Source organism: Pteropus vampyrus, unplaced genomic scaffold, assembly GCF_000151845.1.
Source record: "Pteropus vampyrus isolate Shadow unplaced genomic scaffold, Pvam_2.0 Scaffold152, whole genome shotgun sequence".
Classification (NCBI taxonomy): domain Eukaryota; kingdom Metazoa; phylum Chordata; class Mammalia; order Chiroptera; family Pteropodidae; genus Pteropus; species Pteropus vampyrus.
Genome location: NW_011888933.1, coordinates 3,368,894 through 3,392,998, shown reverse-complemented (window position 1 = coordinate 3,392,998; position 24,105 = coordinate 3,368,894). Strand labels below are relative to the sequence as shown.

The 24,105-nt window shown below is 35.2% G+C and overlaps 1 protein-coding gene and 1 pseudogene across 1 annotated transcript in view; one reads left to right on the top strand and one right to left on the bottom strand.

Annotated features, from left to right (window-relative positions):
* The window catches only part of PARD3B (par-3 family cell polarity regulator beta), a 948,153-nt gene that overhangs the window by 741,741 nt on the left and 182,307 nt on the right, over positions 1 to 24,105 (top strand). The gene's annotated exons all lie outside the window — the stretch shown is intronic.
* LOC111745353 lies at positions 969 to 1,087 on the bottom strand (annotated as a pseudogene).

The following is a 24,105-nucleotide window of genomic DNA, read 5'->3' as shown; positions in this document are numbered from 1 at the left end:
ATATATTTTTTTCTATTCTGGATATTTCATATAAGTGGAATCACCCTCTACATGGTTTTTTGTAACTCTAATGTATTGTTTTCAAGGTTCATCCATGTTATAACATGTATCAGTACTTCATTTCTTTTTATTGCTGAATAATATTCCATTATATAGATAAATGTCATATTTTATTCATTCATTAATTGATGGGCAATTGGGTTGTTATAAATAACTTTGGCCTATTATAAATAATACTGCTACGAATATTCATATACAAATTTTTGTATGAATGTATTTTTATTTGGCAGGGTGGTATATACCCAGAAGTAGAATTGCTAGGTTATGTGGTAGCTCTGTGTTTAACTTTTTGGAAAACTGTAAGACTTTTTCAAAGTGACTGCACCTTTTCACACTCCTCCTGCCTGAATATTAAGGTTCCAATTTCCCCACATCCTTGTCAACACTTGGTATTACCTGTCATTTTTTATTGTAGCCATTCTAGTAGGTTTGCACTGGTATCTTCTTATGGTTTTGATTTGCATTTCCCCGATGACTAATATCTTGAATATTTTTTTTCTTGCATTAATTGAAAATTTTTATATATATCTTGAAGAAATGTCTATTCATGTCCAAGTCATTTAATGCTAAGACCTATTTTCTAATATGAATGAATCTAAAAGGTAAGGATTTGGAAAATGAGGAATATGGGGATAAAAGAGGAAAGAACTGGGCTCCTATAAAGTTTTCTCCCTTTCTTATTGTATTTCCTATTAAATGACTCATAAACTTTATTTCTTACCCACAATGAATAAAATTTTTAAAAACTTTTAAAAACATGATTTTCTCTGCTTTAAAATTAAGTTTTTAATATTAAAATTTTAGAAGCATAGATGTTATTTGTTTCTCTTTTTTTTTTTGGCAAGGCAACCCTTGGTTGACCTCACAGATTTCAAGGACCTTGTCATCTTACAATCCCTTATTTTTTACACCTACAGCACCTGATCTTCGTAGGTGGTCTTCCATCCAAGTATTAACCAGTCCCGACCCTGCTTAGCTTCCGAGATCAGACAGGATCGGGCTTGTTCAGGGTGGCATGGCCGTAGACTTCTCTTTCTGAGTGAAATTCTTTGTTAGAAAGACCCAGATGTGATAAGCAGAGCAAGATGGTCAGTTCTGGATTCTAGGATATAGTCCAAGATGCTAGATAATTCTCTGACTCTCCAAAGGGAATAAAAAGGAGAAAACAAAATTTCGGTCTCACATCATTTCAGAAGCAAGAAAATATCTAATCAGAACATTCGTTCTCTCCATTGTTCTTATCCTAGCTATACTCAATAGACACCTGTAATTGTGGAAGAGAAAGATGACTCCCAAAGCTGTGTAATATTTTATAGAGAAGATACATCTGTTAGAACTTCTCTCCACAGCAAGGGATTATGATGTGCTTCTTTGCTGTATTTCTACTAGAGCCTCTTCCTTGCCTTATACCAAAAGCAGGAGAGATACTATTAGAATTCAGACAGGTTTAGCACAATCTTCAAACCATTCCAAGTGGAAGGAGGAAAAAAATCAATATGATTTAAACGGTCAAAGCTCCTGCTGAGGATTTATTACTAAAAAGTAAAGATATATCAAAAAGGAATAAAATGGGAAGTCTAATTCTATGTCAATATTTCTCACACTCAGTTATACTTTATACTTTTATGCTACAGGAGGAGTTACTAGCTAATCTATGAGTACACTGATTATTCTGGATTGATAGTGATCTTCTTTAAACCCAGTGACTGTCCAGTAAAGGTTGCTGTCTATCAGTGTAATAACTGGTATGCCCTTCTCTTTGCTCTGTCCATATGGAATCATGTAATGAGATTATCATATCTGCATGTTAAAACGATATAATGTTTAGTCATTTCAAATTCTAGTGGTAAATGCTATTTTCAGGCGTATTTGGGGGCTCTATTTTCAGGGCCCCAGTTTCTTATTCTATCTTCTATAGACTTTACTCTTAATATTTACAAAACATGTATAAATGAGAGGACAGAATTACCATCATTAGTGATCTTTATGAAAGTCATTTATTATTTTTAAAATGTTTTATTTAACCAAATGTATACAAAATATTATTTTGACAGGTGTAATGGGCTGAGTTGTGTTCACTCAACATTTGTTGAAGCCTTAACTCCCAGAATCTCAGAATATGACTATATTTGGAGATAGGTTCTTTAAAGAGAAAATTAAGTTAAAATGAGGCCATGGTGGGGCAGCTCTTAATCCAGTATGACTGATTGCTTATAAGGAGAGGAAATTTGAATACAGGCACCCACAGTGGGAAAACCATGTGATAACACAGGGAGAAGATGGTCATCTATAAGCCAATAAGAGAGGCTTCAGAAGAAACCAACCCTACTGACACCTGGATCTCAGATTTCTAGCTTCCAGAATTGTGAGAAAATAAATTTCTGGTTTTATAGCTATCTAGTCTCTAGTACTTTGTTATGGCAGCTCTAGCAAACTAATGCTATGTGTAATTAATACAAAAATTATTCCTGAGATAGTTTACATTCTTTTTTTTTTTTGTACCAAGGCTTTGAAATACAGTGTGTACTTTATACTTATGGTGCATCTCAATTTGGCCTAGCCACATTTCAAGTGCTCAATAACCATAGGCAACTAGTGGCTACTGCACTGCACAGTGTAGATACAAAAACATGTACCATGAGTCTTGGTGATGGGGAAAGTAAGATGAGAAGGCCAGGAGTCTGAATAGAGGTTTAGTGACCAAAAAGAAAGAGGACAGTATCTGGGTTTTTATTTTTTCTATTTAAAATTAATATATCATCATAACAGAAAATTTAGGGAAAAAAGAAAACGATGCCCTCTTCCCCATAATCTCATTACTATAACATAACGACTTTAAGTTTAATATTTTCTTTCAGGCTTTTTTCTGTATATTTTGCCTCGTTTTACATAGAATCTTGTTTCCTGCTTTTATTTAATATAGCCAATTTTTCCACATTGCTATAATTCTCACTTCCATTATTTTTAATGGCTATGTAATACTCCATTGAGTGGAGACATCAGAATTTAGTTTGTGTCTCTTAGCATGACAGTGTTTAGTGTGTACAAAGAAAGAAAATAGATTAAACGTGTAACAATAAAAAGAACCAAACCAAGAAAATTAAGAGAATGGTTTCAGGACAGAATTCCTTCTAATTCTTCAAAGGTTTGGCAGATCACCAGGCATGAGCCCAAAACACAATAAAGACTGAGCATAAATGACAAATAGGTTATTTTATAAGCTAATAAAATTTAAATTAATGTGATACATTTAATTATATGCAATATTTTAATGGTCCTTTATGGTAATTAGGTATAAATTGTAAATGTTGACATAGGTAATTGCGTAATATAATTAGGAATACCTTTACATAGCCAAACAGAATTTTCAATTTTCCTCCTTTTTTACTTTTCTCATATTTATAGTTTCAATATCAAGTAATACCTTGATACTTGTCAAATCAAACTGTGCTGGATTGTAGTTTCCCCAAAATGAAACTTCTCATATTTCTTTATTAGAAATTATTATTTAACACTCGCAGTGTGCAAAGAACTGCGATATACAATAAAAGGGACACAGATAATTTAGATATAGTTCCTGATTTCAAGTGACCTTAAAGACAAGTACCTCATTCATTCATTTACTCATTTATTCATTCACTTATTAAAAGAATAATGCAAAATAAGACTAAAGAAATGATTTGGGGAAAGATTGGGAAAAAAAAAGAATGTAAACTATCTCAGATACAAATACCAGGGTAGAGAGTTTGGACTTGATTTCAAGTCAACAGGGAGCCAGCAGAGATCTTTGAGAAAGGCTTAAATACTCATACACTTTTATAAATATTTCTAAAATGAACATGCTAAGGACTGTATGTTGAATGGACTAGAACAGAAGAGGTTTGGGACAAGATATCCAGACAGCAAGAGACTGATGAAAAAGCCTGGAGAAAAGATAAGGGCCTGATGGAATGCGCTGGAAGAGGGAAGCAATTGAGAAAGAAAGAGGGAACTCCTAAATCTGTAATTTAGGAGATCTGCTACAGAGGAGTAGGAAGAGGAAGAAGCTTAAAGAAAAAGATAATAAATTCTGCTTTTTACTTGAATTTGAAGAGTGTCTGGACACACAGGTGAAGAGGTTTTGTTTTTAGGTAGTAGATCAAAAGGGAGACAGGGAGAAAGAAGCCCTTCTAGACATTAAGAAGGAAAAGGCAGAAATGTAGACACGCCAAGAAAGTTTGCCCAGTCAGCAGTGAGAGTTTTATGACGAAGGGTGACAACACTCAACTGCAGCCAATTTATAAAGAATAAGGTCTGAAAATGTACCTTAACAAGAACAGTTTAATAAAGTTCATTGAGGTAAAACCCAGCCATTCACAACAAATGCTTACTGAGTGTTTTCCATGTGCTGGGCACTATTCTAAGCACATTGCCATTTATTGTCTCATTTAACTCTTTCCACAATCCTATGATATATTATCTATGATTTTCTCTACCTTATGGATGAGAAAACAGGTTTGGAAGGCTGAGTATAATGGAGGACCACTAGGTAATTAGAGAGGATTGAGAATCAAAGCAGGCAGAGCACACAGCCCATGTATACCTTCACCACACTGAGTAGTTGAAGCAAGAGAAGGCAAGATTTGGTGGAGTTGAGTGACAGTCTTTGGGAGCAATCAGTCAATTACCACCCCTAGGAAACATGGAAGACACTTGGGTGGTGGTGATTTCTGAGACCTGGCAGAGTCCAAGCAAACTAAGAGTAGAGAGAACTATGACACGTACTGGGAGAGGTTGGGGAGGGGTGGAGGTTTAGCTTTGATGGACTGCTGATTGCTGTAGATAAACTAAGGATGATAGTGGGGACTTTACGGGAAATCATGGCTGATGTATTCAAGAACCACATGCAATCAACAGGAAAGTGGTGTACATGCAGTTTGATGACAGCATAAAAATCTGGAATTACTGCCATGGGGAATGTAAATAGCTGAGAAGGAGTAAATAAAGTCACTACTGAGCAGTTCCAAGGCAGGAGGAAATGAATTAGAGGTTGGATGTAGATGTCCATCACATATGGGTGTGGTGAAGGGCCTGGGGGGAACAAGCGTGAATGTGTGAGAGTCCTGGAGGAAAGTAGATGTCTGCAGTGAGAATATAGGGGAGGTCTGTTTTCTCATTTGCTTTATTTTTTAGTAAGTCTGGAAGAACAAGCTCTTTAAGTAGTAAAGTAGAGACAGGAAAATGCTGGAATAATCTCCAGACCCAGTGATTAAAATCGTAGCTAATATTAAGTGAGCACTTAGAATATATTGGAACTTTACTACACACTTTACAACAAGCCTATGAAATAAGAACTATGTAAGAGTTAACTGGGAGAATACACAGCTCACATTTGTGAGGGCCACAAGCAAAAGCCAAATTTCAGTTAAAAAGTTGTAGGGAAGGTTTTAGTGAAGAGAGGAAATAGCAATTTTAGAATAGAAGAAAAAGTAGAATGAGTAGTTCATAGGTCAGTGTTCTTTGTACTTGCTGGAACTAAGTATCACTTGGGGTTCCTGGTAAAATACAGATTCTGATTTTGAAAATTCAGATTCAAAGTTTGGATGGACCTTGGAATCATTTTTTAATAAGCTCTTCGTGATTATAGAAGTTTGGGAAACGCTACCATGGGATGTGATCACCAGGGTTAAGAGCCCAGAACAGACAGTTTAAATAGAGATTGGAGTCTATTGGAGGCCTGGAAGCTGAGTACCTGGAGAGAGCTTCCGCCCTTTGGGAAGAGAGGTAGAAAGGCAAAAGGAGAAAGATTTCAAACCTGTTCCATTTTTCTTTGTCTTACCTAAGAAGACTCAAAGCTGACCTGTTTACATTCAGAATAGAAAAGCCAAATGAGAGTTCCATGCTGGGGTGTTTTTATGTTACCGGAGCTCACCCATGTGCTTGAGAGGATTTGAAGGGCTGGAAGTTACCAAAGAAGAGACAAGATTTTAAAAAACAATAAGAGAACAATCTCCAGGTATTTCTAAGGCAGCTGCTGATAGGCTCTAGTTAAGAATTATCAGTAGATCCCTTCAAAGTGTTGAAGCAGGAAGCCATGGAAAAACATCCTAGAAAAAATATGGAGGGGAGTTTGAGAGGCTAAGTGCTGATTCTCATAGACTTTGATTGAAAAATTGTAGTCAATTTGAAGTGTATGAGCAATGGTCGTTCTCAAAGGCTCCATAATTCAGCTAGTTCAGTACAAGTTCATTGAAGTGCTTCTAGTTTTGCTTCAAATCCCTGCCACCACCAAAAGTGTTGGAGGCAATCAAATACACAGTTATAATTTACAACCCCTATATTGACAGGCAGACAGATCCCTCCTCCTAGAGCTACATGATACCTGAGCATTTGAAAAACATTATTGAATGAAATCTTTGTGTGCATGCTGAATCTGTAGGGGTGATTTTAGAATGTACCCAAACTCTAGGATTATGGTAAAATCTAATGTTATTTGGGGTTTTTTTATTTTTTAAACAAACGCAGAGTCTGATTTTAACAGGTATACTAGGAAAAAAAAGATATCAGCTATTAACTTATCTATTTAACTTATGCTATTTAAAAATATAATTTCACAAATGCCTTTTGCATTATTCTATACCTTGAGTACTTCCTGTGTCAAATCTTAATAAATGGCAAAGAAAAAAAAAAGTAGCCTCTTAGATTATTTAGTTTAGCAGGTATTGAGACTGCAGGATCTTATTTGAATCTTCATACTTAAAAAAAATGTGTGGACATTTATATGTCTGTGGCATATTGTACACATAAAATTCAAAATTAAAACTTTTTTGAAATGGCAGCTGCTGTTAACATTTGCCTTTCCTTTGTCCTTAACAGTCAAAATCAAGTTATCCATCACAGATCTACTAATTACAGATGGCCTAAGAAGGGTAGTGTTCAGAGTAGATAATGCCCAATATTTATGAGTTGCCGATATTTAATAATTTATCTCCTTCCATTTTACCCCCTGCTCCTCATCTTCACCACATCTTCATAGTTTTAGGTTAATCTTTCCATCCAGTGTTAATGCCAGTGTCCCCACCTGCATCACTCATGCTTGAGCTTCACCTCTTTTTTTTTTTAATCTAGTGAACTCCTAGCAAAAAAAAGCCGAAGGGGAGTAGTATGTATTGGGAAGGCAGTTAAATAAATGAGCGTGTTTCTAGAAGTCTCAGAAACACCTAGAGAATGTATCCATCCTGTTTGGGGGCTCTGTGCTCTTAATGGGAGGAAAGGCTTATCAATCAGTATGATGTCCAACAAAAATAATATAGATTAACAAAGCAGAATAAAAGTAACGACATGTTTCCTTCTTCAGCCTTTCCTAATCGTCCTTTTACTTTTCCTTGTTTTTGTTTTACAACTTTTTATTTTGAAATAATTTTAGACTTACAAAAAAGTTTTAAAAAATAGTACAATTTCTATATACCTTTTACCCAACTCTCCCTAATGTTGAGATAGTACAGAACTATAACACAAAGAACAAAATCAAGAAATTAGCATTGGTGCAAAACTATTAACTAAATTACAAACTTTATTTGTATTTCACCAGTTTTTCCGTTAACATTATTTTTCTGTTTTAAGATCCAATCCAGGATTCCACATTATTATGTCTCCTTGGTCTCCGATGCTCTGTGACAGTTTCTTAGTCTTTTCTGGTCTTCCATGACCTTGACACTTTAAAGAACTGTGGTCAATTATTTTGTAAGACATTCCTCAATTTAGTTTATCTGATAATTTATCAAGATTAGATTGAGGTTATATATTTTTGGCCAGAATCATACACTAATGACACTCCCTTCTCAGAGTGTACGTGATGTTGACATGTCTTAGAATAGATGATGTTAATCTTGATCATATCATCAACATGTTGTCTACTGGGTTTCTTCACTGTAGAGTTGCTATTTTTTTCCTTTGTAATTAACACATACCTTGGAGGAGATATTTTTGAGACTATGCAAATATCCTGTTTTTCCTTATACTTTCACCCACTAATTTTAGCATCCATCGGTGTTTCTTGTCAGGAGCAGTTATTAGTGTGGTATTCCAATAATTATTTTTATTTTATTCATTTCTTCTACATTCATTAATTGGAATTCTTCTCTAACAAAGATCTATTCTTTTTATTCAATTATTTATATCATTATAGACTCATGGATATTTATTTTGTTCCATGAGTTATAATCCAGTTCTATCATTATTTTGTTGCTCAGATTATTCTATCTTTGGCTATTGGGAGCTCTTTCAAGATAGCTCCTGTTCCCTTTTGATTCTACCTAGGCTTTTTTGAGAACTTTCTTACTTTTTGGCACCATGAGATGCTCCAGAATCATCTCATATTTTTCTTGCCATAGCCCAGGAATCAACCACTTTTCCTAGGAGGTCCGATTCTTTTTGTTATTGTATCCTATTCAGAAACCAAGATCTGGGCTCTAGGAGTGCTCATTGCTGGAGTCATTGCTTCCAGACCCTCTCAGCAAACAGAACTTGGAAATATATATATTTATACTAACCTATGTATACACACATCTATATTTCTGACTTTGTGTATACATTAAAAAACTATGAGTTTCTGCTAATACTTCCAATCTCAGTCCAACACTTCAGTGTTCATTGTAGCCTTCCCCTTTCCTTGTTTGTAATTTCCTTTTCGTACTGTGAAAATTCTGGCTGTCGTTGTCTGCAATATATTTACTTCCTTGTTCAACCCTAGTATACACCTAAAGTTGTTTTAGAATGGCTAACTCATGCCCTTGTACAAACCAGAGAATAGTATTTGTGTATAATTTTTGTCTTTACTCTTACCATATTTAGTCAAAATACTGTTTTTAACGTTACTTAGGTTAGTTCTTTTCTTTCCAAGCCCTTCAACATGGTTATTGTAGTTGTTTGTAATACAATTAGGTTCATTTATTATAGTCATATTTCTATTTGGGGTTCCTCCCACATCTTGGTTGGTTGTTTTTAATGTACACACAGTAAAATTTACTCTTTGTTGTATACAGTTTTTAATGTACACACAGTAAAATTTACTCTTTGACAAATACAGTCATGTCTCCACAGTCATGATGTAGAACAGTCCCATAACCACAAACTCTCCCCTCTACTCCTGAAAATCACTGCTCTGTTCTCCATCTCTATTGTTTTGCCTTTTTTAGTATGTCATAAATAGAATCAGACAGTATGTAACCTTTGGATTTAGCTTCTTACATTTAGCAAAATGCATTTGAGATTTACATCTGTGTTGTTCTGTGAATAGTATTCCATTGCATGGATGCTGGACTCCCTTCTTATTACATAATTTGTGATCCTTGTCCATGCATCTAATGTTTACATTCATAAAATTGCCCTCTGCATTGATGCTTCTTGAAACTGTGACTTTGAAAGTATGTTTTTCATCTTAGCATAGAGTTTGCATCACTTCATCTTATTTACTGTGGTTATTTCCTAAAACCATCAATCATTTTAACATTCCAAAAAGGGTTAGAGCCAATCCTTAATTATTTTTAGTAAGACTGACAAGGAGAGTATGGATAATTGAAATCTTCACATAAAATACAAGCCTCATAATAGCTTCTTCTTCCTCTAACTACTTAAAGGTAGCGGAATTGTCTCATTTTAAGTTTTATATCTTTTCCCTTCCTCTACTCATCCTCTGGTAGAAGCACTAATGAGTCCTCAGGTGATCATAAAAAAGGAAAGACAGAGGAAAAGAGGAAGCATAGGCTGTGGGTAATCTACATAGTAGATAAAAAGTCACTGAGTATTGATTGCACTCTAGTAAAATAGATCTAAGTAGGGATTATGTATCTTTGACTTATTTTAGATTTGCATTTAATGCTTGGCACTTCTTGATTCAGTGATAAACTTATGTTCCGTCCTAAAAGTCTACCTATAAGAATATATTCCTACTCAGAAAATATCAACCCCTTAGCTCTATTGTCTTTTGCAGCTAGCTATGTGCTCTCCACTACAATTAATTTGTGGCACTGGGAGAATCTTAATTGCACTAAAGCAGATACTCATAAGTTATATCCATGAATAGGCACACGTAGTCTTTTGGGAATCTGTGAATTTCTAGAAATTGTATATGCAAGTGTATGCACATTTCCTTGGAGAAAGGACCCTAGTTTGAATCAGATTTTCAAAACTGCAAAATAAAATTAAGACGACAAAATTAAGAAAGATTATCTACCCAACTCCTCTAAAATTGACATGGTAACCCTAAAAGCCCTCAATTCCCATCTCTTTAAGTCTGAGAGATCTTCATTCAAGCTCAAGAAGTATTCACTACACTATAAATTTCTTAAGAGAAAGTTTTGGACCTTTGTCTTTCTGTATCTCCAGCACCTAGGACAGAGCCTGACATATAATAGGAGTTTGATAAATATTTTCTGAATGAATTCAATATTTTTAAGCTACTGATAGGACTTTTAGGTCTATTGACGTAAGAAATATGAATATGTAGCCTATGTTGTTTGTGAGACATATAATTTCATTAGTTTGCAGGAATCCGTAAGGCTTTGTCATATATCAGTTAATCAGCTAGTAAATCACTAGTGCTGGTAAGCATATGCAGTACTTTTTTCTAGTACTTTTATATTTGTATCATGAGCCCTCCTTTCCTAAATCCCTGTGACGTGCTTTGATGAGAAATGGGAATATATTTCTCCCTTCTCGATTTTGCTATCTAAGAAAGGGTGGGTTTGACTGATTTCGAAAATATCATTCTGGTGTGAAATCTTGAAAAAAGTTATTTTTTAACTTTGGATACAAGCTCTAATCTATAAAACTGTGTTATTATGCAGGATTTACTCTTCTAGCTCTATTGACTTATAAATTCCTATAGAGAGTTTTCTGAAGAAAACATCGATAAACCACATGTTTTAGTATTCAAAATATACTTGGGCTGAGTTTGGAGACCTCGGTGATCCTCTCCATCTACAAATTGGTCACCAACAGTTGCAGTCCACAGTAATCTCTCTTTACAGTTCCGACAATGGTACCATTGAAAAGTAGCACATCCTTGCATGTCAGTTCTGACTCCCCTGCTTTAGTATTCACTAAGATCTAAGCAATAGGCATCAATCAGTGAACATCGCAATGAATTATACTTGTTTAAGGTTGCTATAGTCATTAAAATGCATACATACATACATAGACATAAATACATAAGTACTTAGACCAGTGTTTGCAAACTGAGATACTATAGCCTCAATCTGGTTCACGGATACCTTATGTTTGGGCCGTAGACTTTTTTTTTAATGAGCCAGTATTTAAAACTCAAGATATTTCACAAAGATGGACCAAATTTGCTAACCTTTTTTTTAAGCTGGTAGAAATCACCGGCTCATGTTTAAAACTTTTCCTATAAATCTCAAATGCTTGCTTCAATTTAAGTCTCCCTGTAGGCTTTCCTTTTTTCTAAACATTCCTTTTAAAACACTAGGTTTACAGTTGCGTGACATTACAAAATCTGGAGCCACATTCTGTCTTTCACCTGTAAAAATGTTACTATTAACCCACATATGTTCAACAAAGCTGGCACTGAGCTGTTTTTCTGGCAGAATTGATAAATTTGTGCTGCTCCAGCCACACATTCTTGGTGAGTGCCCTTTTGACCACTGGCACATATTTGTAAGACCATCCGAGTTGGTGGTAGAGCCTGTGGTTATGGAATAGGTCCAAATTAACTGGCCCACACAGGGGAGCCAACCCATGACCTTGACCCTATTACCACAGTGTTCTCACCAATTGAGCTAAATAATAAGTAATTGTTTCTTAGCAATCTGATCAAATCAGTTGGCATGTATTAAGAGTCTGTCTGTGGACAAGGGTGAAGATGTCAGTGAACAAGGGAGCTTAAGATAATGAGAAAGTTATCAAGTCTTCACATTGCTTGGCATGTTGTATTTGGCCAAGTAGTTACTAAATTGGACTTCGTCATTATAGCTAATTGCATTTCTGGGCAATTGGAATTTACAAAAAAAAAAAAAATCTACTAAATTTTGTTGAATAAGGTTCTTTTTTAAGGATTCAGAATTTTTGGTGAATAATTCATAACATGTACAAATAATTGGGGAACCATCATGAGATGGAAAGAACTTTGTACTGAATTGAAGGGTTCAGGTCCCTGTTTGGTCCCAACTACCAGTGTAGCTTTAGGCAATTTACTTGACTTTCTGAGCTTTGAGAAGGATTGTATAAATATGATGGCAAAGATCTCTTCATCCTTAAGATACTTTCTATAACTTTCTAATTTTTGAACCAATAAGAATACTTTACGTACAAATCTCTTTTTAAGTAAAAATGCTAGTAGAATATTTTCCACAAATAGTATTTCAAAAATATTTATCGAACAAACTTATTTTTTAAATATATTGGTACTTGCAAAAAATAATATGTAATATGTATATTTCATACAGAAATCCAATGTAAGTACAATCAATAAGTAAATACATAAACCCTGGTTTTATGTATTACATTTAAAGCACTATGAATCACCTTGAAAATATTGCCTTATCAAATAATTATTCTCTTAGGTGTAACATATTAATGACTTGCTTTAGGATTATTGTCCATGAACCTCTTGATTTGGGGTCCATTAGTGTGACCCTTTCAGAACTACCTCTTCCCCCTCTAACTTGCAAAACTTAGATTAAACATGTTAAGCTCAGGCTTTCCTTACAAAATGGAACATTTTTCTAGTTCCTCTTTCTTTTCTTTGTTACTAAGGCACTCAAATATTACTTTTATAGAACTGAGATAATGGCTGGATTTATTGTTCTTTTATCCAATTTGATTTTTGCATCACTGGATAGACTGGATTAGTGAGCCCTCAGAGCTCAGTAGGATGGCTCCGAGAGAGTCATTTTACACCTAGAGAGTGGTGTAAAATGAATGACAACAGCTTAGTCACACTTGAAATAATATATTGGCTTGGATTTCCAAATAACCTTCCAAAATGAAAAACACAAATAACTGTGGGTTTTTACAGAATCAAATATGACTGTAATGTTTGTAAAAAGGATGAGTTTTTGGAAGTCACTTCAATATTAGATAGTGAAGTTTAGAAATACTAAACCTGAGGAGACCAGGACCATTAAATACAAAGCCAAATACAGGTTGCAGATGTGCTGGGTGATGATTGCCAGCCCAGCCATCATCCGAGTGATGCTGCTGGTGTACCCTGCACCAGCCATCCAAAGCTGAAACACAAGCTGCCAGTACGTTGTGGCAGATTATGAGACACCTCTGTCATCTGAATAAACACACAGCTGTTCAAAAGTCAAGTTTCTAATATCATTCCTTTTATGTGATGTGATCCAAAAATAATCTAATATTTTGAAATAGCACCAGAGATAAGGAAATACCCCCAGGCTAATTCATTTGGCTAAATCACTTACTTTTTTTTTTTTTTTTTTGAAGATATGCTCACCAAAAACCCCATCTGAAATACTCTACTCAGAGGTTTAGACTTCTGATTTATTTAGGATTATACATTTACTTATATATACACAAAATTCCTAGCATTGACTTCTTTTATTGTTCCGTTCCATGTGACAGTGGCAGCCATTTTGAACTATAGAATAGTAGGAATCTGTAGGAATTATTCATCTGTGGTACTGATGAAAAGAAAAATTAACCATTGGTATGGGAAAGAGAGGAACAAGAAAAATATACTTACATAGCAGAATAGTAGTTTCACAGTCTAGTGGACAAGCAAATAAGAGCCTGATGCTTTGGACAGACTATAAATCAATTTCTGATTTCTTTGGTCAAACTGTAAATCATCACTGTGCTAAGCTACTATACATTTCCAGGTGAAAGAATACTTTTATATTATGTATTACTAGTATAGCTCTTTCTGAATTACAAGTGATTAGAAAACCTAGTCAGAAATCAAATTGTTGTTCTTGTTTAATTCTGGATATAATTTTTTTAGTGATATTATATTGCTGGAGAATAAGATTATATCTGTTTTTATAAAATAATATTAAAATCCCATGGGAAACCTGTTCCTTTAAAAAAGATTACTGTCTTTTGTCCACGCCCCTCTGGACAAAGGAAAATATCGTTGATTGTTCGATGGCCCTTGAGTGACTGTCACTGAGGCGGAAGTCCTTTCATATAAGGTGTTCTGGGACCTGGAGGATATCTACAATGTTTACTATGTGATACAGTGAATAAACAGCAATTTTATTTAAAATAATAAATTATGCCCCATTTTGTATTTGGCAACCCTGTCTTATTCACGGGTCTCAAATTTTTAAACTCAAGAGAAGCTAAAGAAAGGGAGTTCCTAGGTTTTTAAAAACTGGGTAGAGACTCTTTGCAGGCAGCACATTTGAAAAATTTCATGAGACTTGTGACCTTTTGGCCCTAGAAGAGTCAAAGTGTTATGTACACTTTTATTACAGTATATTGTTCTAATTATTCTGTTTTATTATTAGTTGTTAATTTCTTACTGTGCCTAATTTATAAATTAAACTTTATCATAGGCACCCACTGGGGGTCTTGGAATGTATCCTCCATGGATACTGGAAGACCACTGTACTGGCAGTAATGACATAGCAATGGAGTTTTGAAAATTATTTTGAAGGTAACACAGGCCTTGATAATGTATTGAGATGTTCAGGATAGATATATTTCTTTCCTCTCAGGCCATTTGTAGTTGAGAATCAATTTAGTTTTATGACCTACTCTAAAGGGACTTATAGAATAAAAAGGGATATTAGTTAACTTTAAATCTAACATAAAAATAATGAAATCTGATCCTTTTCCTTATAAACTAAATTAGAGTTCAGGTTTTTTCAAATTACCTCTTTTTCTTAAAACAACTCTTCTATGAAGGAGTACGGATGGAGGTATTATTATTTGGAATTCTGTTAAGGATGGGATAAACTAATGACAAAGATGAGTAGTGTCAAAACTCTAGAGAACCCAGCAATTACCTCACGCCTATCTTTAGTTGAAACCTAAAATTAAAGAGGCCATAATTTCTGAAACTTCGAAATTAAAGGTCTATGTACAAGAGAGACATCATATTTTTTTATAGATGACATCTTGCAGATAGATCATCTTTAATGATGGCTTTGAGTTTAAATCTCCTAAAATTTGGCCTGGTGTTTTTAAACAGGGCGTTTGTACAACATGAAAGAACTGGCCATCATGAGATAGAAACCTAAGGTGACGCAGTGCCCCCACGACACTTGGGTAGCCAGATTTTCATTACCCTTACAGTTGAGTAACTGTCTCCCATTTTGATCATGCTGTGGCTGTAGACATCCAGGGCTGCAACTAGCTTGTAGCTCTCATATCCAAATTAATTTAGTATGGTGATTTGTGAGTTTGTAGAGAAAGTATCTTCCAGCTTGGGAGCTTTTTTTTGGATTGGGGGGATAACATGCTGAGTTATGGAGGACCATTGGGTCCTTCTTCTAGGGTGGAGGCTATGAAGAAAGGAGACACATGATATATTCCCTGAAATTCAGACCTCATTTTTAATTCAGCTTAAAAATAGTCATTGAACTATTACTATGTGTCAGGCATTAAAAATGAGAGTAGAGACCATATTTGACTAATTTGCTTACATCCTTTCCATCTGCTAGAGGATCTGGCACAAAGTAAGTGCTCAGCAAGTATTTGTTGAATGAGTGTGTGAATGCATGTATGTGTAAACAACAGAAACATATAAAAACATGGTCTTAGCCCTTGAGGAGCTCATCCTTAAGCAACGGTTAAAAGATTGCCCTCCCTCAAATACAGCTACTGATATCAACACATGTCTCTTCCTTTCTCTACTCCTCCCTACCCCCCAAATCCGTGCTCCATCCCGTCTTGACTAAAGATAAATTTGCCACACAAGTTTTGTTTAGTAAAAATGTTATGCACATCAAAAACAAAAAAAAATAAAAAATAAATGTGAGTTCCAGTGAATCGTAACATCCCAGAAATTAACCCCCAACAATTCTCCCTTATTCAAAATTGCTTTTTCTTCTATAGAAAAATGAAAGTTGAGAGCTTCCACCTTTTAAGAACAGTTTCAAACTTAGTATCACTTATTAAGAATCAATATAATAACTCTTTTCTATTGTTTAAGGTTCTGTAACCAGCTTTATCTTGCATTAATTATTTTGCTTCTTTTGTATTTGTACGATAAATGCTTGACAAAAAAAAAAAAGCCACATAATTTAAGATTCTTATGGCATAATGGAAAAGTTTCCCACCTCCAGAAAAAAAAAAAATTCTGTGTTCTCATTGTCTTCTTAGGGAAGATTTTACATCTTAAAAAGAAGAGGAAGATTTTTTTTAAAAGCCCAAGTTATACTTTATGTGACATGCAGAAGGTTTAGAAAATATAGAACATAAAAGATCACTACGTGAGCCATAGAGGGTTAATACTGTGTGTTCTTAATTTTAAATTTCAGATAAATATGATTTCAGCTTTGATCCTACATGGACTAATTCTTTTGTCACTCAACTAATTAATTCAGTATGCTAGAGAAAAGATGCTAATTTGGGCATCAAAGAAGTGATAATTTTTTTTTGTTTAATCAGAGTTATAAAGATAAGTTTTACTCCCATTAGACCGGTCTGGAGCTCAATCATTTTTTTCTTATTTAGTGCAGATGAATTCCAGAGAAAATGTGTCATTTCTCTTAACTTCTGAAGATAGAGCAGTAATATCCAGGATTCCCTTTAAAATGGTCCTTTGAATAGTCACTGTACCCACCCCCCGCAAGAATCATTTCTCAATATTGTCCTTTTGTTCTTTACACATAACAAATTAAGCACCATCTTCTATTTTATTCTGACAATGGATTTTATATGAATTATACATGTTAATTTGTGCTATTGGAATATAAGTTGTATTTAACATTACTGGTTACAGGTTTCCACAGAACTTTTGGTTAGTTCTCCCCGGATTTAATTTTGTTGCCATGAGTTAGTTTTTCCCTTCCCAGGCAGTTTGCTGAAATGACCCCACCTGCCAGTGAGAGAACCTCCAAGTTATTTCCTGCAGGGTGTACATTTCCTTCTGCAGGATGAATCTGTGGTCAAATGGAGAAGAGCCTCAGCAGGTTGAGCACAGGAAGGCCCTGGCATTTCGGGAAACTCCCATAGCTGGTAGAAAAGAAGTTTAGACATGAGATGTGATTTGGTCTCAGAACACTCTTTCCCTTCCTAGTTTTTGGGTTTCCAGACATAGGAGGTAGAGAAAAAGGAAGAAAAGAGGAAGAAAGGGATGCTGTGGGCACACAAAGGAAAAGGGAACAACTGGCCGTTGGCTGAAGTCTGAATTCTAGCCACGCGATTTGTTCGAATCAGTTTTAGGGTTTTATGTACAGGCCTTCAGCTGTGCCTATGCTCTCAATCAGCCTTCAGAGATGCTCAAAGATCCACTTAAAAGTAATAAAAAAAAAAAAAAAGGAAGAAGCCGCATATTCTGCTGCTTTGAAATAAGTAAACGTTTAATAAAAATAAAACCCTTTCTAACTATTAAGAAAACATAAAAATGCAAAAAGATATATTTCTTTAATGCTCCTGTTAAATATATTTCCCAGAATTCATAAGCATTTAGTCTAAATCACTAAGGCTCTTGCCTACAATGTCTCAAAGCCGGTGAGAGTGTATGAAAGCAATTAATCAAAGTTCACTGTGTTCCTGAAGAGTATTTCTTCTTCTGGAAAGCAGAGGGATAGAATAACTTAACACCCAGTGTGGTAGTGACAGTTAATAAGCTTTTTATAGTCCCTGTGTGGATCTGAAAATCATATCTTATTAGTATCTTTATCTTTCTTGCTCACTCATTCACGCTTATTTTCGTTTAATTTTAATTTCTTGCCTTACTTTCATATTTTTTTTCCTCTTTTTCCTAACAGAGTGCTGCTTTAATAATCTTAGAGTAGAGTTTTTATTTGCTACCAAAACAAAACAAAACAAACAAAACAAAACCTCAGCAAAAGTAACTGCCCAGTGGCTAATAAATCCCTTAACTGATCCTTACGAGTCAGCCTTCCAGAGGCCCTGTTTGCTTGTTTATTTGTTTGTTTTTGGAAGATGGCTTATTGGTGATATGCATTTTGCTTTACTTTACTTTCTGGACCCTCTAGAATTATTTTTAATGTATCCGGTATTTCCAGATTCATTGTGTTTTCTACCTAGCTCCTCAGTCGGGGAAAGCAAATTAGCTCAAGGATCCCCAGCAGCTGATGTGGGCCAGAGGGGGGCCTAAGACTACCCAAGCAGGTGTTTTATCCTCTTAGGCAGAAATCTTAGAATGTTATTGGACCTCCCTGCTTTTCAATCCTAAAAACAAACATCAACACATTTGAGATCTGAAGATTTCTTTCTTGGAAATGAGTTGCCATGGCCACCAGTTTGGGAGTCACATTTTGGAATGAGCAACAGCCCAAGGGAGAGTAGGTAGCAGTTTAAGGATGGGTGGGAAGGTCGGCCTCAAAGGAAGCAGTGAATAAAGGTATCAGTACGAATAAACATTGTTGTTTTTATACAGTTTGCCTTCATCTCGTAAACATGTAAACATACCCCAAATAAATATCTAAGCAATATACCATAAATTAAAATTTTAATTAGAAATCTTATTTTTAGGGCTTCAACTGCTTGCCCTGTTAGAGTTAACAGGAAAGAATTTTAATATGAGTTTTTTTTTAGTTGCTAAAAAGCATCAACTCAGTTTCTCTCGTATGAACACGTCCTATAAAACAAATCCCTACCTCCTTTTGCATGCCATGGAGTAGACTTAAACAGAGTCTAAAATATAACACTTCTGTTATAGAAAGCATACTGAGTTTTATAGAATTTTACCTCCCTCCCGAAAAATCACAGGCATTCACCACAGCAATCATACATACCGTGGAAGGCTAAAAATAAAATTGAATATTTTTCTTTCTTAATCAAGATTGATTTACAACAATCACAAATCTGTTCATTTTTCTATCAATAATATTAGCATAAAAGGCAATGCCCTTAGGTACCCCCCAAAGGGGGGAAACTCTAATTGGTCAATTTTCACTGAATTTTTATCAGATTCATTAACTCTCAAGTATAGTGGGAACCATCGGAGGTAAACAAGTAAAGACCTTTGTGACATACATTTCAGAGAGAAGCAATAGCTGAAGTGCATGAAACCATATGAGATTACAGTACATGGAAATTAATTTCGTCAGCATATGCATATGCTAATTTAGAACCCAATTTAGAATACATCGCACAACAGAAACCTTTCATGGGTGAATTTCAGAATAAACTATGGAAATACAGTCAAAGGTCGGTCAACTTCTCTACCCCCATATTTTGCTTGAGCTATATCAAACTATATAATTTATTAAATGATAAAACAATATCATATGTAGTTTGTAACTCAGCTAGTTAAGGGGACAATGAACCATTATCAAGTCCAAAAAATATTATGACTCTTAGGTGTGTGCATTTTGCATCTGACATCATTTTGTAGACTTCCAAGTTCAGTATTAATGGTGACTGGATCTTTTAGTCTTTTCTAAATAAATCATTGTTACCTAAATATATTCCCTGATTAGAGAAGGAGAAATACATTCTGTTTCAAACTTTCAGCTCCCCTTGAATTCATAGCTCCCCACTAACTTGGAGTAAGAGTGTCTGAACTTTTTCTTTGAACAGCCTCTTAGTCCTCTTAAGCCATTGCTCAGGATTGCTTTCATACAGTATGTCCTAAGTGAAAGAAAAGTGGATGCTAATTGCTGTATAAACTGCCCAATGGGATCTAGAAGGAAAATTGTAGACAGACAGCACTTAGCAGAATTAAGAACTGAATTAAATGAGAGACTAGATATAGAAAAAGCCAGAGACAGAGCTATACATATTGTGAATTTGGATCATTTGTCAGTATGCATGGGAATTGCGAAGGATTTGAAAGTCATCATTACCTAGAAAACTCAAGGAAAGAAATAGAAATAGAGGAAAATATTTGCTGAGAAATTAGAGGGAAACTACTGAAAATTTTACGAAAATCTCTATCATATGGAAAACGATAGGATGCCAGGGGCTTATTTAGTTAGTTGGATTAAAGAGTTAGATATTTACGTGACAGTTGATGTTGTTAATTCTATGTACATAACCCATGTGATGTGTAATGGCTGTTCAGTAAATTACTGAGTGAATGAATAAGCCATTATTGAATTCAGTTTCCCAGATAGCTGTTTAGGTCCTCCTGCCTAGGCAAAATCATAACATAAGCAAGGTCTGTTTGGGGTATTTTTCTATCGGCCTTTCTGAGATTCTCTTCCACCTCGTGTATTCTATTTCCTTTGATTTCTTAATTTATACCAAGAAATCTCACTTTCTGGGTAGAAACCATTTCTCTTATATATGTCATACCATGTTATCTGTTAAGTTAATTACCTAGAAACTCTTTTACTTCCCCTTTATCAACTGTGTAAACAAACTAGTTTCCTTTCCTAGCTGCTGCTTTTTCTGAGTTTCCTCCTGTCCATCCTAAGGCCAGTCTCTCTAGGGGTTCTGTGGATCTCTGTCCTCTTCCCTTACCAAGAACTTTATTCTCCTATACCAGGGTACATAGTAGCATTATTCACAGTAGCTAAAAGGTGGACACACCCAAATCTCCATCAGCAGATGAATGGATAAACAAATATGGTACGTACGTACAATGGAATGTTATTCAGCCTTTAAAAAGAAGGAAATTCTGATATAAGCTATAACATAGATGAAACCTGAAGACATTACACTAAATAAGCCAGACACCAAAGAACAAATATTATATGATTCTACTTATATGAAGTACCAAGACTAGTCAAATTCAGACAGAAAGCAGAATAGTGATTACCAGGAGCTAGGGAGAGGGGAATGAGAAGTTACTGTTTAGTGGTACAGAATTTATTTGGGATGATGAAAATATTCTGGAGGTTGATGGTTACACAACAATGTGAATGTACTTAACGCCACTGAACTATATCCTTAAAAATGATTAAAATAGTAAATTTTATGTTATTTATATTTTACCGCACTTAAAAAAAATAACTTTATTCTTTTTTCTCTTCCATCTCTAACCTCTCATACTCTGTGGCATCTCTTCCTCTCAGCAAACAAAAGTCTTTCAGTATCAGCCAAATTGAAAACCTCCTTCTTCAACATCCCTCCCTGCCTCTAGCTACCATCCTACCAGCCAGACTTCTTGAAATGATTGTACACACACACACAGACACACACTTTTGCATTTACCTGCCATTCACTCCTGAGATCACTCCCACCTGGCTTCTGCTCACACCACACCACCACACCACTGAACCTTCCCAAGTTGAATGCTTTCAAATTGCCAAAACTAACGGACTCTTCAGTCCTCACCTCACTGGACTTCTCAACTGTATTCCCATCTGTTGACCATGTCTTCCTCCTACAGTACAGTATCTCTTTGGATATCATATATTGCACGCTCCTGAGTTTCTTCCTGTTTTTCTGACTGTTCTTTTTCTGTCTCTCTTGTGTACCCTCCACCCACTCCTACTATCCAGCCTTTAAATGTTATAATTCCTCAGAACTTTGTCCTGGTCCTTGTCCCACCCATTGGGATTTTCTAAAGTCATACTTAAAATAACCATATTTAAAAGTTAACTTGATTCCTCTTCCCTCGACTATCTTCTCTTTTCAGCAGCCACTTCTCTGGTCTAAGCCACCATCATCTTTCACCCACACCCCTGCAGACATCCCCAATCAGCTTTACTGCTTTTACTTGCTAATTTTCACTTCAGCAACCGGGATAGTCTTTTAAAATGTACATCACTTTGTACACCTCTGCTTAAAATGACTTGGTTTTTCCTCTAACAATTGTTTAAATCTCCAAAAATCCTTACTTAGCTTCTCTGTTCCTTGGATTACGAAGGGATGACCTACTTTCAGACCAAATGCCCATCTTCTCTCAGACCTCACTCCACGGTCCTTGCCCTCCTTGCTATCCGAATCGTGAGCCAGCATCCCCTCTGCTCTCTGTGCTTCGGCTCTTCTGACCTTCTTTCACTGCTTGGAATGCACCACACCTTCCCCATCTCATGTCCTCTGCATGTGCTGATTCCTCCACTAACAAGATTTATTTCCTGTCTTTGCTTGTCAGAACCTCTCACCTTTATAGTCTCAGTTCGTGTCATGTCTTCATTGAATACTTCCCCAACCATCTGATGTCTTCGTATTGTCTCTCCTAACACCCTTCACAGCACTTTCACAACCTACAATTACATACATATATTTACTTGGTTGGTAACTGTATCCTCTATTAGAATGTAAATTCCATGAGGGTAGTGTCTGGTTTTGTATCCCAACAGAGTATCAACCTACACTAAGTGCTTATGACAATTTCTGACACAGAAGAGATACCTAATAAATATTTTAAAACAAATGCATGAACAAAAGAAGAAAGCTAGCAAGCTGGTTTTCCATGAAGCCTTTTTATATAACCTTTCTATAGCAATGAGCAGGGACAGGTGTTTTGAGCAAACTTATAATTCATGAAAATCTAAATTTACGTAAAGGGTATGTTGAAAGGTGATTTTTCCACTCTACAAAAAGATCCATCATAAAATTCTTTAAACAATTCTTCCCAGGTACATGGAACGTAAGGTTTCATTGATTAAAACCATATGTTTGCACAGAATTCTTCAGGAAAATATCTTTTATATAAAGCAAGGTTGACCTATAAGCAATTTCCTTAAGGCACCTAGCCCAGAATGGCCAACTCTCAAATTTCCTAGGTAATAGATAATGGGAGACCTGGAATGCAGTGGATATTTGAAACCCTAGAATGCAAAGCAGTAATTTCAGCCATTTGGGATCCTCATAACTTTTCTCACAAAAATAGCTAATGGGAAGATGAATCAATGTATTTGAACCTCCTCAGTTCCTCTTTCTGTAGGTCAGTGAAAGTAAAAATGGCTGTGAAATGATCCCCAAAGAGGCTACTATGGAAAGGAGAATAAAGGCTTGTAAAATTCACCAAATTGATGATGCTTTTCTCCCAACTTCCCCCACCACCACCGATAATTAGGTTGTCTGCTTGCAAAACTGGAAACAAGAATTGTGTATTAATAAATAACATGCAGTTAACTTCCTTGGGTCTTAATTTTCTCAGCTCAGCAATGTGAGAATCCTTCTAAAAATTATTGTTTTATAATTCTGTTCTTGAACCTACTCAGACTTTACAAAATAAGGTAATTTGTGGCTGTTCTCTGTTTAATGAAATAAATTTATCAGCTATTTCTGTCATTCTTATTAGAAACTTTAATAAATGATTATGAACTTCTCATCAAAACATTTATAATATTTGTAGATTTGGTTAACTTGACTATTATTGATGATTCATGCTAAAAAGAAAATGCTTTCCAGAGTTTACTTAACAACTAACCTTTTCATTATCAGACGTATTCCACTATGATGGAAGTGTAGCAAGCTACCCTTGAACTGTAGTTACAAGTGAAATATTATAGCTGCAGAGAGGAAAAACACTTTATTGGTTGTGGTAATAAAGATCAAGCTAGACCAGGGTATAGGTCAGTTTTACTCATCAAAAATAAAACTATTATCTCAGAAAATCCAAAACTTCCAAATTTAGAAGAAAATATTTGGAACATGGGGAAAAACAATCCTAATATCTATAGAGTTCTTGGCAACATTTTCGCCCTTGGCAACTTCCCAAAGCATTAGCCTACCCTCATTTCCCACAATTTTTATTTTTTGCCTACATATTACCATATTTGTTGACATTTTGAGGGAAAATTATTTCTCTAAGTCTTGTACTAAAGTATTAGCTTCTTATGTAAAGGATTTTAGAGTAATAATGTTGATCCCTAAGACTCTTCTGCATAGGTCTAAAAAGCTAAAAAATGTATACATGGAAACACTCATTATTTAGATACCTCCTGCTTTGTAGTTTAAAGAGAGATCTTGAATCTATCAGCAAATTCAACTTTATATTTGAAAGTTAATGTTCCTATATTTTGTCTGTATTTTTTCTCTCTT